Consider the following 14,016-nt stretch of genomic DNA (forward strand, 5'->3'; position numbering starts at 1 on the left):
GACTGGGCTGATGAGAGTCAGAGTTCACCTGCACCTAGAGGCAAAAGAAACAACGCAGCAGCTGTGTAATTTAAAAGAATGAAGGGTCTGAGAGCTCATTCATAACAATAAAAATGGAAGGGTACAACAGCAGCTACAGTATGAACTTGAAATGGATGGCATTTATCTTCTGAAATTCTTGACTTTCAGGAATGCTCAGAAGGAGGAGAAAGCAGGTTAAAAAGAAAACAGAAAGAAAGACTATTGATTGAGAGAGCATGATGCAGACACGCAAGTGGAGCTGAATTGCTTTTCTTTTTTGCCAAAGCAACTTAACATAGGCCAAGGCCCTCATTTTCTATTGACTGGAATAGTGTTTTACAAGTGCCCCTTCTGTCTTGGAGAGATATGAAATTTATCTGTAATTAACCTAATTTGGAGTTCAGCATGGGGAGAGATAATGAGCTGGAAATAACAAAAGGATACAAAGGAGGGGAGTTGCTAAGAAACGGATCCACTTGCCACAGCCGGGACAATCAGAGGAAGCAGTCTCCTTCCAAGCTAAATGGCTGAGTGACAGGACTCACGTTGTAGTTGACCAGCATGGAAATGGCCTGGACCTGCCAGAGATGATTAGCTCTGATTGGTAAAGGAGAGAGGAGTAGGAAGAGAGGGAGGGGAGGGGGAGGAGGGACGCTATGGAGAAGTCAAGGCAAAAATGGACAAGTCTACTTCTAAAAAAGGAATAGCTGAAATGGGAGAATACAGCTGATAGCTATGGAGGCTTAAGGAACCTGAAACCTCCAGATGGACTCCAACTCCCATCAACCCTAGCCAACATGGCTAATGTTCAAGGATGATGTGAGTCTAAAACACCTTGTCCTATCCTGTTTCTGGCAATTGCATATCCAGAATAATCAGACAAGGCTCATGTCAACCAGGGCCACAACTCTCTAACTTTTAACACAACAGAACCTGCAGCAGCTGTAACACTTTGCAGGATACGCCTAATGCAGGATCTGCCTTTCAAGCGTCCCTGCTTTGAATTAGGGGGAGACTGTCAGCAGCTTGTCCTACACTCAAGTAGGACCCTGGTAGAGACACATGCCCGACTGGCATGTTCTCTCCCTCCTGGTCGTTCATTCGGGAGCTTCAAAAGCTTTCTTCAGCTCTAACATCACAGCAACCGATGCCAACAGACACCGGCACACTTAGGGATCCGCAGAGTCTTCGCAGCTTGCGTAACAGACCTCAGCAACTCAGTATTTTGGCTAATTTATATATAAACATACACAGAGCACTGCAACATGGCTCCCTCTCTTTCTAGCATCAGACAGCAAAGAGAAAGAACAAAGGACAATAGTCCCACTTTATGGAACACAGTAACACAAACATCCTGTCTCCGTCACTTCCCACTCTGTGGAGTCAAAACATACACCATCATGTGATAGACAACAATCCCATGACTGCAATCATGGAGCAGGAATTCTAACATCAACAACCATTCCTGTGAATTGGAGAAAGACTGTCCCTCCCACTTGCCACGCATTTGCAAGTGTAGATGGAGTCTTCCTGAGTCAATCCTCCCTCAAGCCACATGACTCTGGGTGAGTGAGTCATGACGGCCCAAAAAGAGTTGCACATTCCTGAGTCCCACAGCTCTGAGTGACAAGCCTTGGGACACCCCCCCAATGCCCTTAAAGGTGCTTCAGAGTGTACCTGTCTCTTTGTGTTATTTTTCCCACATAGCCCTCTCATTGTGACCAATTGACATGCTAAAAAGGATTTAACACCCACTCCACAAAGCACTAATTGCTATGACCCACCAGATGAACAGCGTAGAGCTGATAATAAAACAAAACAAATTTTCTCATCTTGTGCTAATTTGATTAAAAGGAAGAAATCCTATTCAGCCCCATATGGGACCGGCTAATCCTACATCATAACCTTAGGCTGGGTGACTGAGTGTGGTGAAAGCTAGAGGCAGATTTGACTTAAATAGTCTGCCTTGGCTCTCTAAAAAGGTAAAGGAAAAGGACCCCTAGATGGTTGAGTCCGGTCCAAGGTGACTATGGGTTTACAGCACTCATCTCACTTCAGGCCAAGGGAGCCGGCCTTTGTCCACAGACAGCTTTCTGGGTCATGTGGCCAGCATGACTAAACTGCTTCTGGTGCAACAGAACACTGTGACAGAAACCAGAGCGCACGGAAGCGCCGTTTACCTTCCCACCGCAGCAGTACCTATTTATCTACTTGCGCTGGTGTGCTTTCGAACTGCTAGGTTGGCAGGAGCTGGGACAGAGCAACAGGAGCTCACTCCATCATGGGGATTCAAACCACTGACCTTCTGATCGGCAAGCCCAAGAGGCTCAGTAGTTTCGACCACAGCACCACCTGCACGGCTCTCTACCTTCAGGCAGCATTGAGGTGCAGCATGCAATTCACACATTACTCCTGACATGTGCCTCATCCCCATCTAGGCTGGCTGCTGTTCTGCCCTAGTGTAAACCTATTTGGGCTGGGGGGAAAGTGGGTTTGGACTGACTTTCAGATAGTGCCTGCACAGGGCTGTGACTACTACCTTGTCTGCAACAAGCTTGCTATTGACTGCTTGTCTAGCGGACTGTTTTCATATGTACACAATATGTCTTTAAAGCACATCGTTTCCCTCTGAGAATTTTGGGCACTGCAGTTTACACTTCACAGATTTCAATTACCAGCAATGCTTAACATACTATAGTGCCCACCATTTTTTGAGGGAAAGAATGTGCTTTGAATGCGCTTTGAAAGTATGCTGTGTACACAACCTTGCCAATGCCATGGCAGGAGAAGCGGTGCCTCAGCTTTCCCATTGGTTGCTTCTTAGGGGTTCAGTTCTGCTTCAAGAGCATCTGCTGCACAACATTGCAATGGAATATAAATGCAGACTAGCCAGCTGCCCCCATTGGATGGGCTATAAGAACCCAAGTGAGAACTTTGTATCTGTCTCATTTGCAATATTCTTTGCATAGGAAGCTCCAGCTGGAGGTGATTCTTTCAGGCATTTATCAGTGAGCAGCTTTCCTTTTCACCCTGAGAAACGGTACACAAATGATCCAAGGAACTTACAAAACCTGTTTAAAATAAAATGAGTCAACAGTCATGAAAATTTAAGCAAATACATAAGTGATGATTATCACTGAGTTGTGTGAATTGTTGGAACTGCCTAGCAAACAGTGGCATGGCACTTTCCCTACCAGTCAGACCTCTTTAAAGGGGACTTGAGTATTTTTCCCTGCTATTTCTTGCTGATACAATGGAAAAGGTTATCCAGGTAATTGAAAACGGGACTTGAATACAAATGAAGTTTCTCTTATCGTTTGCCAAACCTAGTTGCTTGAAGTTGAAGGCAAGAGAGTAAAGTATTGTGAGGCTTGGACAGAATTCCCTATATTTTATGCCATTCATCAGATGAAGGAACAAACCTGAGAAAATCAAACAGACTTAAGGGCAGACATTTTAAAGCTGTGGTCCCCAACATGGTACCCGTGGGCACTGCCCTTGTTGCCCACCAGAGGCCCACTGCTCTTTCCAGTTGTTTTTAAGTGAGGGTTGCTGGGGGTGTGTGGTTATTGGCTGTGAGGGATTGCCTGTTTTGGGGTGGGGATGTATCTTACATTTTTGTGTTTTATTTGTTATTTGGGGCTGTAGGGGTTTGGGGGTGGGGCACTGAGCACTGGCAATTTTTCTTCTGTGAAATGGTTATTCTATGGTGCTCCAAACATTTTATTAGCTTTCCAAATGTGCCCCTGGGCCTCAAAACAGTGGCATAGCATGGGGGGGGGCTGGAGGGGCCATGCCCCCAGGCACATTTTTGGGAGGGGGCTTAACCAGGTGCTCCCACAACAGGCTCCCATCGGAGCCTGGCTCCAGCGTGCAAGGGAGCTGCCAAGGCAGCTTTCTCGCACCCAGTCATAGCTCGTCTCCTGGGTCAGGTCTGACTCAAGGGAGCAGTGTTGGTAGCTGATTTGCTACGTGAGTGAATTACCTCCTAATTCCTGCTAGCTAGCACCCCACACTCCAACTTTCCTTTTAGTCCAGTCCACTTTGGATAGCCCAGTTTCATGAGCTCCTGAAGTAAGGACTTGTTCACACAAAGGATAGCCAGATGTTTTTCTTGGCCCTTTAGGTGAAGGGTTATCACAGGACATCGTGTATTGGGAGTCCTCTGATGGCTGCCTGGTCCAAATCTTAAGAAGACACCTAAGAAGAGAAAGCAAGGGGGCCTTGAGGTTGCCCATCAACTGTGAGAACTTGGACAACACACACAGGTCATCTGGTAGCAGCCTTCCCTACTGTGGGAAGATCATTTCTAACACTTTTCACCATTGGTAGAAAGTTAACTTTAAGTAATTGTGTCCATGACTTTGTGATGTTGATTCCCAAATATTTATTATATTGTGGAGAGTGTATTTTTGCTTGTACTTCTGAGGGGACATTCAGAAGTTGTTTGGATTTTGTTTTATTGATGGTCAACCCAGCTATTTTTCCACATGGTGGCTTCTGACCGCAACGTCTCCAGATCTGAGACCATCAGGGCAATGTCATCAGCTAAGAGGTTCAATGGTATTCAATGTCCATTTCTTAATATTCCTTTTATTTTCTGATTAGGTTGAATAGCATTACCCCATGGTTCCATTGATAGTGCAAATAACGATGATAAGATATGATCCTTGTTTGATGCCTCTTTGTATGTTCATATTTTCTAAGTCTTGTCCATTCACCCAGACCACTTTGCTATTGCTATCTATCTATCTAAATCTATCTATCTATCATCTATCATCTATCTATCTATCTATCTATCTATCTATCTATCTATCTATCTATCATCTACAGTCATACCTTGGGTTACAGCTGCTTCAGGTTGTGTTTTTTCGGGTTACGGGCTGCCGAAACACGGATGTACCAGAACAGGTTACTTCTGGGCACTAAATCACGCTTTCTGCATGTGCAGAAGCGCCGAATCACAACCTGTGCGTGCGCAGACGCAGGTTGTGAACACTGCGGGTTGTGAACATGCATCCCGTATAGATCACATTTGCAACCCAAGCGTCCACTGTATATTTAAAAAATAGTATAAAGTCATTTCCAAAGTTCATTTTAGATAATAATTGGAATAAATATTCCCAGTTGTCTTTCCTGGAGCCGGAGCACATACATTTTCCCATTCTCTGTTATAAAGAATGGCAGCATGTTGAGACACAGCCTACAGCCTTTCAGCATTACGTCTGCGGCTCTGGAAATTTCCATGGTACATGTAAGCTTACTGGAAAGTGAGTCACTGATATTAGAAGGACCATTAACTTTTTGCTCTGATTTAGCTCACCAAATTCTCCAAAGAGATTTTGCCTTCCACTTTAACCTGCTTAAGGGAAAGCCAGAGTGCGATTGCTACCTACTGTAAGTGATTGCACAGTTCGTGGCTGTGAAGCTACTCACCGCTCTGTTCAAAGAAAGAAAGTTTCATTCCAGTGCTGTAGACAGAATCCTTTTGGTCACCACAGGGATCCATAGTGGAGAACAGTACAGGTTTTGTTTTTTAAAAAAAATTCCAACAATGGATCTCGTTAAAGGTCAAAGCAGTAGTATACCACATCATAGGAAATCTCCCTTAAGAGTGTCACACCCAAAATTCTGTCTTAAATAGGAGCAAAACACAGACACACAACACACAACTTTAGAATGTTAAGCCCATCTCCCTATTTATGAACCCAAGACAATATTTGATTGGTTGGTTGTTTACTTAATTTCTATACTACTTAATATATTGAAAATATTTCTAAGCAGGGTACTGAAAACTGAAGCAACAACAGGCAACTTAAACAAAATATTGCAAAAACACAGTTGCATATAAAAATATCACATGAGAGTTTTGGATATAGGCAGTGCTTTTTTTCTATAAAAAAATGTTTAGGGGTACTCTCCTAAATTTGACTTAAGAAAATCACCATTTTATAGTTCAGATTGGGGGAAATAAATACAGTAAATGGACAAAAGTTCAAAGATTCACAAAATGTTTAGGAGTATGCGTGCCTCCAGAAAAAAAAGTACTGGATGTAGGAAAGCAGAAATATTACTCCAGAACAGCCAGAGTCAGCATCTTCAGCCTCAAGCATCTAGACTCTCCCAGTCATGGCATGATTGTGCCATTTTGCCCAAGCAGTCGAGGTTCAGAGAGGCCATCCCAGCTGGTTGAAGTAACCTGGTAGCCATTCCTCCCCTAGAGCAAAAAAGACAGACCTTTGGATCTATCATTTCCTCTGGTGGTGAGGCAAAAAAAGGCAGTGAAGCAGTCGGTTGCATTAACAAATCCAAGCAGGGAGAAATGGGTACCAATTGGAATCATCAGAGTAGCCAGCTGCAGCTTACCAGTTTTCCCTCCTGATTATAATAGTGGACTTCACAGCTTGCACAATATGAGCTTTCTTTCTTTCTTTCTTTCTTTCTTTCTTTCTTTCTTTCTTTCTTTCTTTCTTCCTTCCTTCCTTCCTTCCTTCCTTCCTTCCTTCCTTCCTTCTTTTTTGGCAAATACCCTCAGATGATCTAGGATGAATGTGATGATCAGAATTGTCATAGGTGACATACCAAAATTGTGCTATATTTTTAAATTGAGCCATTCTGGATGGGCAGTTTTGAAAATTACAGATGGTATGTGTTTCCGAAGCATTTTTCAAATAGGACTGTGAGCAGAGAAGCAAGGAAGCCACTTACTGAGAGGTACAAGGGAGCTTGTTTGGTAAAGGGAAAATAGCTTTTGACAAATTCAGTGAGTAATCTCGTTGCTAGTTCTGTAGGATATTATCTTGAATTCCTTATGGCTTAAAACATGCCAAACTTAAGAAGACTGGGATAAAGAATTGCCTTTGATATCACCATAAAGCAGGAGCTGCTCCATGTTATTGGTGAATCTCTTTTATCCTTAGTTTTAGTAATATGGATTTTTATCCTTGCAGCTTTTATTGTTTGTGAGCTGCTTTGGATGGGTTTCATGTGGGAAAATGGCAAATCATTGGTCACTCGCAAAAGTCTAGTGTCTGTAGAAATCCAAACTTTTGTTAATCTGAAAAGATTCCACCAAACCTGATACAAAGAGTGTGTTTCACAAAGAGTATGGCTGGGTTTACAAAGAAACAATGTGTTCAGGCAGTTGATTTCAGACTCAGAAAGACACCATTTTCCTTTCTCCATCTTTGATTACTCTAGGGCCAAGCTAGACATGACATTAATGATCTGAGTGTGATTAATGCTTACATTTTTAAAAATGAAAATAGCATGGGGAACTGAGAAACATCTGGACCAGGGTAGGTGGGGAAATGAACCTCCCTTCCTCCACTGTGGCCCCAACCAAAACTGTCCCCCTGAAGCTTCTATTTACACTGATAGGGAAACCTCTGTTGCCCTGTTTACACCAATAGCAGCTGGAGAAGGCAGTTCTGTTTGTTGTACTGAAACCAATGAATTTTTTGTGGCATTTTGCTAAGTTCTGAATAATGTAGACATTATGGCTGCATACACATACACCATTCTAACCCAGGGTAGATGCAGGCAAAAGATCATAGGCAAGCGGTAGCAGCAAGTGGTGGGCAGAGGCAGGCTGGCAGCCGCTAGCAGGCAGCAGCAGCAGCAGCAGCAGCAGGAAGATAGATACCAGCAGGTGCCAGGAGCATGCAAATAGGTGGGCAGCATAGGCAGAATGCTGCCAGTAGCAGTAATTGATATACACAAACTCACTTAAGTCTTTTGACACAAGGCCCTGCAATATCATGGGAAGCATGGTGCAAGCAGCAGCAATTCTTGGGTTGGGTTGGGGTGGGTACTTTTGACTCTAGGCCCCATCAGATGGGGGCAGTGTCATTTTGGCCAGATGCACAGAATGTACTCAGAAGCACACCCCATTGAGTTTAGCAGGAAAGTATTCAGTGGTGGTGCTTGCCCACAGACTTTAAAAGTACTTAATTTATGTTGTTCTGCCAGAGAAACCATTGCCTCCCTGCTGCTCAGTATGGCTTTGATATGCTTTGATGAGCAAGCAGTTGGTGTTTCAAATAATTAGAAGTCCATTAGTTGTAACAAAGGAAATGCAACAGGAATTCGGAAGATGGGTAAGGTTGTCAAAACAAATAAATTTATTACATACCAATATAATTTACAATCAGATGTTAATGATATGTTTACATGGAAAACACACACTATTATTTATGTATGCTAGTTATTTTGTATCTTTAATCAAAGTATGCAACATAGGGTGAAACTTTTGGGGATTTTTTTTAAAAAATAAATTACTTCTATTTCTTTGGTCCCCACCCACAAGACATTCAGTTTAGAGATGACAAATAAAGTTGGATGGAAGAATTGCAGTAAGCAGCAGGGATGGCAAAGGAGTGAGTCATTGGCAGTGGAGCTACATTATGGGAATGGCACATAATAACATAATAGTAATGTTTCAGAAAGTAGACTGGGGGTATCCTTTATTTTTCAATTAAGTGGTAAATAAGCTGAGAACCTGTCTATTCTGTTTACTGTACCTGATGTCCACACATTAAGCTGAGCACATAAGAGGTTCGGAGATCCTACTGTTCTGACCTAGACATCATGCTTATCTTACAGCAGGGCTCTTCTGGCTTTCCTACTGATTCCGCTGACTCTTTATGTCACTCAACTCTAATGGTGAAGGCACACATCTAATCATATTTGCAACCACATTTGTTTTGCCGCTGCTTTTCTCTACTAATTTATTGTAGTACAGAGAGTGTGGGGGAGAAAGAGGATGTCAAGGGATATATACACAGTATTTTTTTCTGAGGGGGATTTTTCTTTTTCTTCTTTATTTGCTTTCCATTCCATTTTATGCATCAAGGCTGCCTTGCAAATTTGCCACTTTTTTGAAATGGCAAGACCAACAGTACTGCAAAACTCTGTCCTTTATAAGGTGCCAGCACCAAGAAAGCTATGGGAAATGAGTGCTCTTGAAAATCTCCCTTTATTTATTTACTAAATTTCTATCCTGCCTTTCATCCCAAAGAAGCCCATGGCAGCAATCAACAAGCAATAAAACAACTAAAACATCTTTAAAAGAATTTCAACACAGATGCAGACTGGGAAATTATATTATATATATATATATATATATATATATTAATTAAAAGGCTTGTTGAAGAAGGTATTCAGTAGCTGTTCTGTTGGGAGCCGCCCAGAGGGGCTGGGGTATTAATAATAATAATAATAATAATAATAATAATAATAATAGGTACCCAAAAGATGACAGAGACAGCCCCAGTATAATATTTAATGTGAAGGAAGTCCAAATAAGAGGTGCCACAACCTGGATCCAACCCATTGTGTATGGAAAAGACAAACTGTATTGTTTATAACTCTTGATGCTCTGATTTCATATTCTGAGCCTGGTTTTGTGCATTTAGTTTTTCCCTTTTTCTTTTTAAGAAAAAGTCTTCATGGCAGATTCTTGTGACCACTTGACTTTTTTATATATATTATTGTTGACAAAGAATCGCTCCTGAACATTGCACCTTTTATCTAAAATTTCAAGAGCTGAACTGAAATGGCTTAGAAGAAATTTTTTTCTGAGAAACTAGCAGGGAGCCCAGCAATTGCACCACACTGATCTCCCCACTCTCTTGCCCCTCTTCCTCTCAGTAACAGGCATCCATGCACAGCGTTGGGAAGCCAGATTAGCAGTGCAGCCCCCCACCTGTGCTACCCTGCTGGCTACTACAGAGCTAGTTTTTGAGCTTGGCTCAGGAGAAATCCACCAGCTCCTCTGTGCTGAATCACTTTCTTCCACTATGACACTGTTATGTACTGAAGTTCTCACCCTGGGCCAGCAGGGGAATACTGTAGATAGTTATGCAAATGAAGGATCGAAAGTGACGTTCAGTGATTGGATAGTTTGTATGCAAATGAAGGATCGAAAGTGACGTTCAGTGATTGGATAGTTTTAGAAAGTTGCAACAGTTACGTTGTTCTGGAGCTCTATATAAGCAGGCTGACTGAGCTCCTCAGTTCAGTTCTGTTCCAGCTTATAAATAAATAGCTGCTTTGGAAGAATCACTGTGTCATCTGATATGTTCGCCCACAACCTAACAGACACTACAGAGCCAAGCCATTCTCTTTCTTTCCCAGTAGAGCATTCCCAACCATGGTGTGCTTAGGTTCACCAGAGGTTTGCTATGAAAGGTGCTGTCAGATCAAATAGAGACTGAACTGTCGAACTGCTATAGGTTTCCTGACATTTCCACCTACCCATTGTTTTCATGCTCCTGCACAGGCCAGACAGTTAAAAAACCACAGTGGCTTATGAAAAAAGCAGCATTTTACATTGTTGAACTCTGGCAGGAGAGGGAGGGGGAAATATTTTAGGCACAGAAAGATCTGTGATGCTGCCAACTCCTTAAAGCAGCTGACTTTTGATGAAATACTAAGGTGGGGTCTGATGGGTGCCATTTCACTTGCCAGCTGGCTTCTTTGCCTGCCATGGACTACTACACTGAGTAATCTCCAAAAGAAGGAGCCTATCAGAACTATGCTCAGAGGTCTATCACAGATGTCTCGGGTTCCCATTGCAGACTGTGTTGTACTGAAGCAGTTGGCTGGTTCAGACTTTGAGGCTGGTTGATGCTACTGGCTGTGTGAATTGTGTGTCATTTTCAAACCAGTGGGTGGGTTCCACGATTGCATTCTATGGGGCTCTGCAACTTGTTGTGTACTCCTGCCATCCCTCAGATTTCTTTGCTATGAATCTGTCAGTTTCACTTCTCTCTGTTTCTCATTTTTCTGAACTTAGCTTCAATTCTCTACATTTCTGCAGGGATTCACATTAAAAAAAATAAAAATCTTCAGGAAAATTAGGCTGAATTTTAAAACATTCCCGTTCACCAAGGCATTTGGTGGGTGAAAAACATTATTTTGGGGAACTTTGAAATTAATAGTTGAGAGGATACTTGGTTTCTTATTTATTTATTTGAAAATAAAATTATATTTTAAAACAATCTTCTGGTGGCTTGTTGTCCTTGGTTTCTTTGGGAGGGAGGGATAAAAATTATAGGGGAGATGGAAAATAGAACTGGGGCACCTAACCCTGCTCCCTCCTTTTTAATCTTGTTGTGTTAACCTTTAGAATGTACTTTGTATAGCTAAGCATTTAGCTCTGTTCTCAGTACATTTTATTTTATTACTATGGCTAGTGACTGAAGATTCCATCTATCCCGTGATCCTAGCATAGCTGAAGCACCAGTGGGTATCCATTGTGATGAAGGCTGGACTGCTGTTTGGTGAGATTTTATGCATGCAATCAGTCATACATTATTTTTAAATATTCCAATAGATATGTACCAAAGAGCTGTAGAAGTTTGGAACTCATAGCAACTGCTCTTCTCCTGCTACTGAGAAAATAATGAGCATCATTTTTTCCAGTGAAATCCAAAGCGTAGCTCTTACTGGTAAACTGTATCCATTTGACTGCTTAGGGTGGAAGGGTCCATTCGTGAGTTATCATTCAAAATGTTGCCAGTGCTCCCAGTCACTGGGATAGTGTAATTTTTAGAAGCCTTGGTGTCTGCAACTCCAAATCACCTATCAGATTGCAAGTTAGCAAAATATTTAAAGGTATAAAAAGTCACATAAATAGTAATTCACAATGAAATTGTGGTTTTAAAAAAGAGAATGTTAATGATTGAAGGAAGGAATAGGTTAAAATGGATAGAAATGTAAATAACTGAACTTATATGTTTCTCCACTTGGGGGTAGCAAAGGATTTGCCAGTGTCTGCAGGGAGAAGTAAAGTGTCCAGTGATTATTAGGATCCATGTTTATCTCAAGAGGTATTTTAATAGTGCACTGTTATTTTGTGTGAATTGGAAGTAGAGTGTCACATTTGTTTGAACTTGTGGCAGTTTAGCTGAACTGGTGAAGCATCATTTCTGAATACATAAGTTTAATCTTTTCTCTGATAAACACTGAGCTATGTATTAGTAAGATAGATGCCTATGTGTAGATACTATGGAAATCTCAACATTCAGATATATGTTTATGTATGGGTTAATATGTAGCAATTTGACCATTTCAAGAATATACTTCAATTCCATTTGATTTTCCTTGTGAAACTCAGAATAACCTAGAAATTATGGGATGCATATGATAGAGGGATCACTGTAATTTGAACAAGATGTGCTTCCTTCTTTGAGCAGTAGAGAAGAAAGAGAAGGAACACAACTGCTGAGCTTTGTTTTGATGCATCCAATTTATCTACATGTACCAGGACTCTGTTCAGTGAGAAAAACACCTTACACATGACCAGTGAGAAGATCTTCCATTCCTTACTGCATGTTGGAGTTTGACACGTCACAGATTTGCCTGTTGATCTGTACATTACACACATAAATGCCACACTTGTATCTGGACTGGTATACTATGCTATCAGAACCACAAGAACGAACAATATCAAAGCACTAATTATGCTCATTCCACAATAGATAAAATAGGTGAATATACAATACCAGAATTTGTAGAGCCAGTCATCTCTCTATTGACACAGTAGACCCAAATCTAAAAGTGTGCAAACTTGTTATGTACCTTGGAGAAAATCCCAATGAATACAATGGGAAAACATACTTCATATTGCATTGTAAGTCTCGGAATCTGTGCTCTGTATTCACATGACTTCTCCCTACTCTGCCTGACTGAAAAAATTAATATTAATGGGAATGCATTTGACTGTAGCAAATATGCAAATCAGAACAATTTTTTTCTGTCCATCTAATGCTTCTTTTTCCATGGGGAGTTGTAGCATGTTGTTTATTCATTTAGGCAAACTAAACCTGAGTTTTAACTAATCCAGATACCTGAAGGAGCACCCCTTCCCACCTCAGTCTGAATTTGCCTTTAGATCTTCAGCTGAGGCTCTTCCCCAGGCACCTCCTATACTGCATATACTATCCTACTCCAAAGGAGCTTTTAGCTCTGGTGTCTCAGTTATGGAGATTTCTAAAGAGCTTTCTTAAAGAGATTTTTTCCAGTCAGGGGCTTAGGAAGGTGGTGGCGGTTCGCCCCGGGTGCCATCCGTGAGAGGGGTGACAAAAAGGCACACCACGGGGGGCTTGCCCCACAGCCCCCGTGCTTGGCGGATCACCCTGCTGCCGATTGCCCTGTGCGGTGGATCGCCCCGCCCAGCGGATCGTGGTGGATTGCCCTGCCCGGCAAATCACCCCGCCGCCACTGCCGATCGCCCCATGAATCACCCTGTGTGGCGGATCCGCCCTCCCCCGCAGCTCGCCCCACCCCCCGGGTGCACGGCATGGCCACCGTTCCGGGCCCCCATGCAGCTAACTCTGGAACTGTTACCAGTATCTACCCTGCAATCTTTTAGGCACCAGACAAAGAAAATTTTTATTTACCCAGGCAAATGAACTTATCATAAATTTTAATTGATCACGTGACCTTATCAGTTGCTTTATTATGGTTAGTTGTATTGGAACATGTTGTACCCCTACCTTCGTTTCCTGAAAGGATGATGGACAGTTTAGGAATGTTTTAAATATAAAAAAAAATAAGCAAGGGATAGATTTGAATCACAATAATTACTGAATATGGATAAGGGGATGAGACAGTCATTGCAGTGTAATGGATAAAATTTCATACAGTCCTCAAAAATGTCCTCTGATCTCTTGAAATGTTTATTTTCTCCCATGAAAGAAGCTTCTGTCATTCTGTCCCATTTTCAGGGTGCTTTAGAATGTCTTTAGTTTGTATTTATAACACTGGTGAATGCAGGACAGAGCTTACCTTACTGTTGCAAGCTGGCTGAAGGTGCTGTGCATATATATTTATTTCTATTCAGTAGGGACATGGGTAGCACTGTGGTCTACTCTGTGGTTGGCATTTCAAATCCCCGTCATAGGGTGAGCTCCCATTGCTCTGTCTCAGCTCCTGCCAACCTAGCAGTCTGAAAGCATGCCAGTGCAAGTAGATAAATAGGTACTGCTG

Source organism: Podarcis raffonei, chromosome 2, assembly GCF_027172205.1.
Source record: "Podarcis raffonei isolate rPodRaf1 chromosome 2, rPodRaf1.pri, whole genome shotgun sequence".
In the NCBI taxonomy this organism is placed as follows: Eukaryota; Metazoa; Chordata; class Lepidosauria; order Squamata; family Lacertidae; genus Podarcis; species Podarcis raffonei.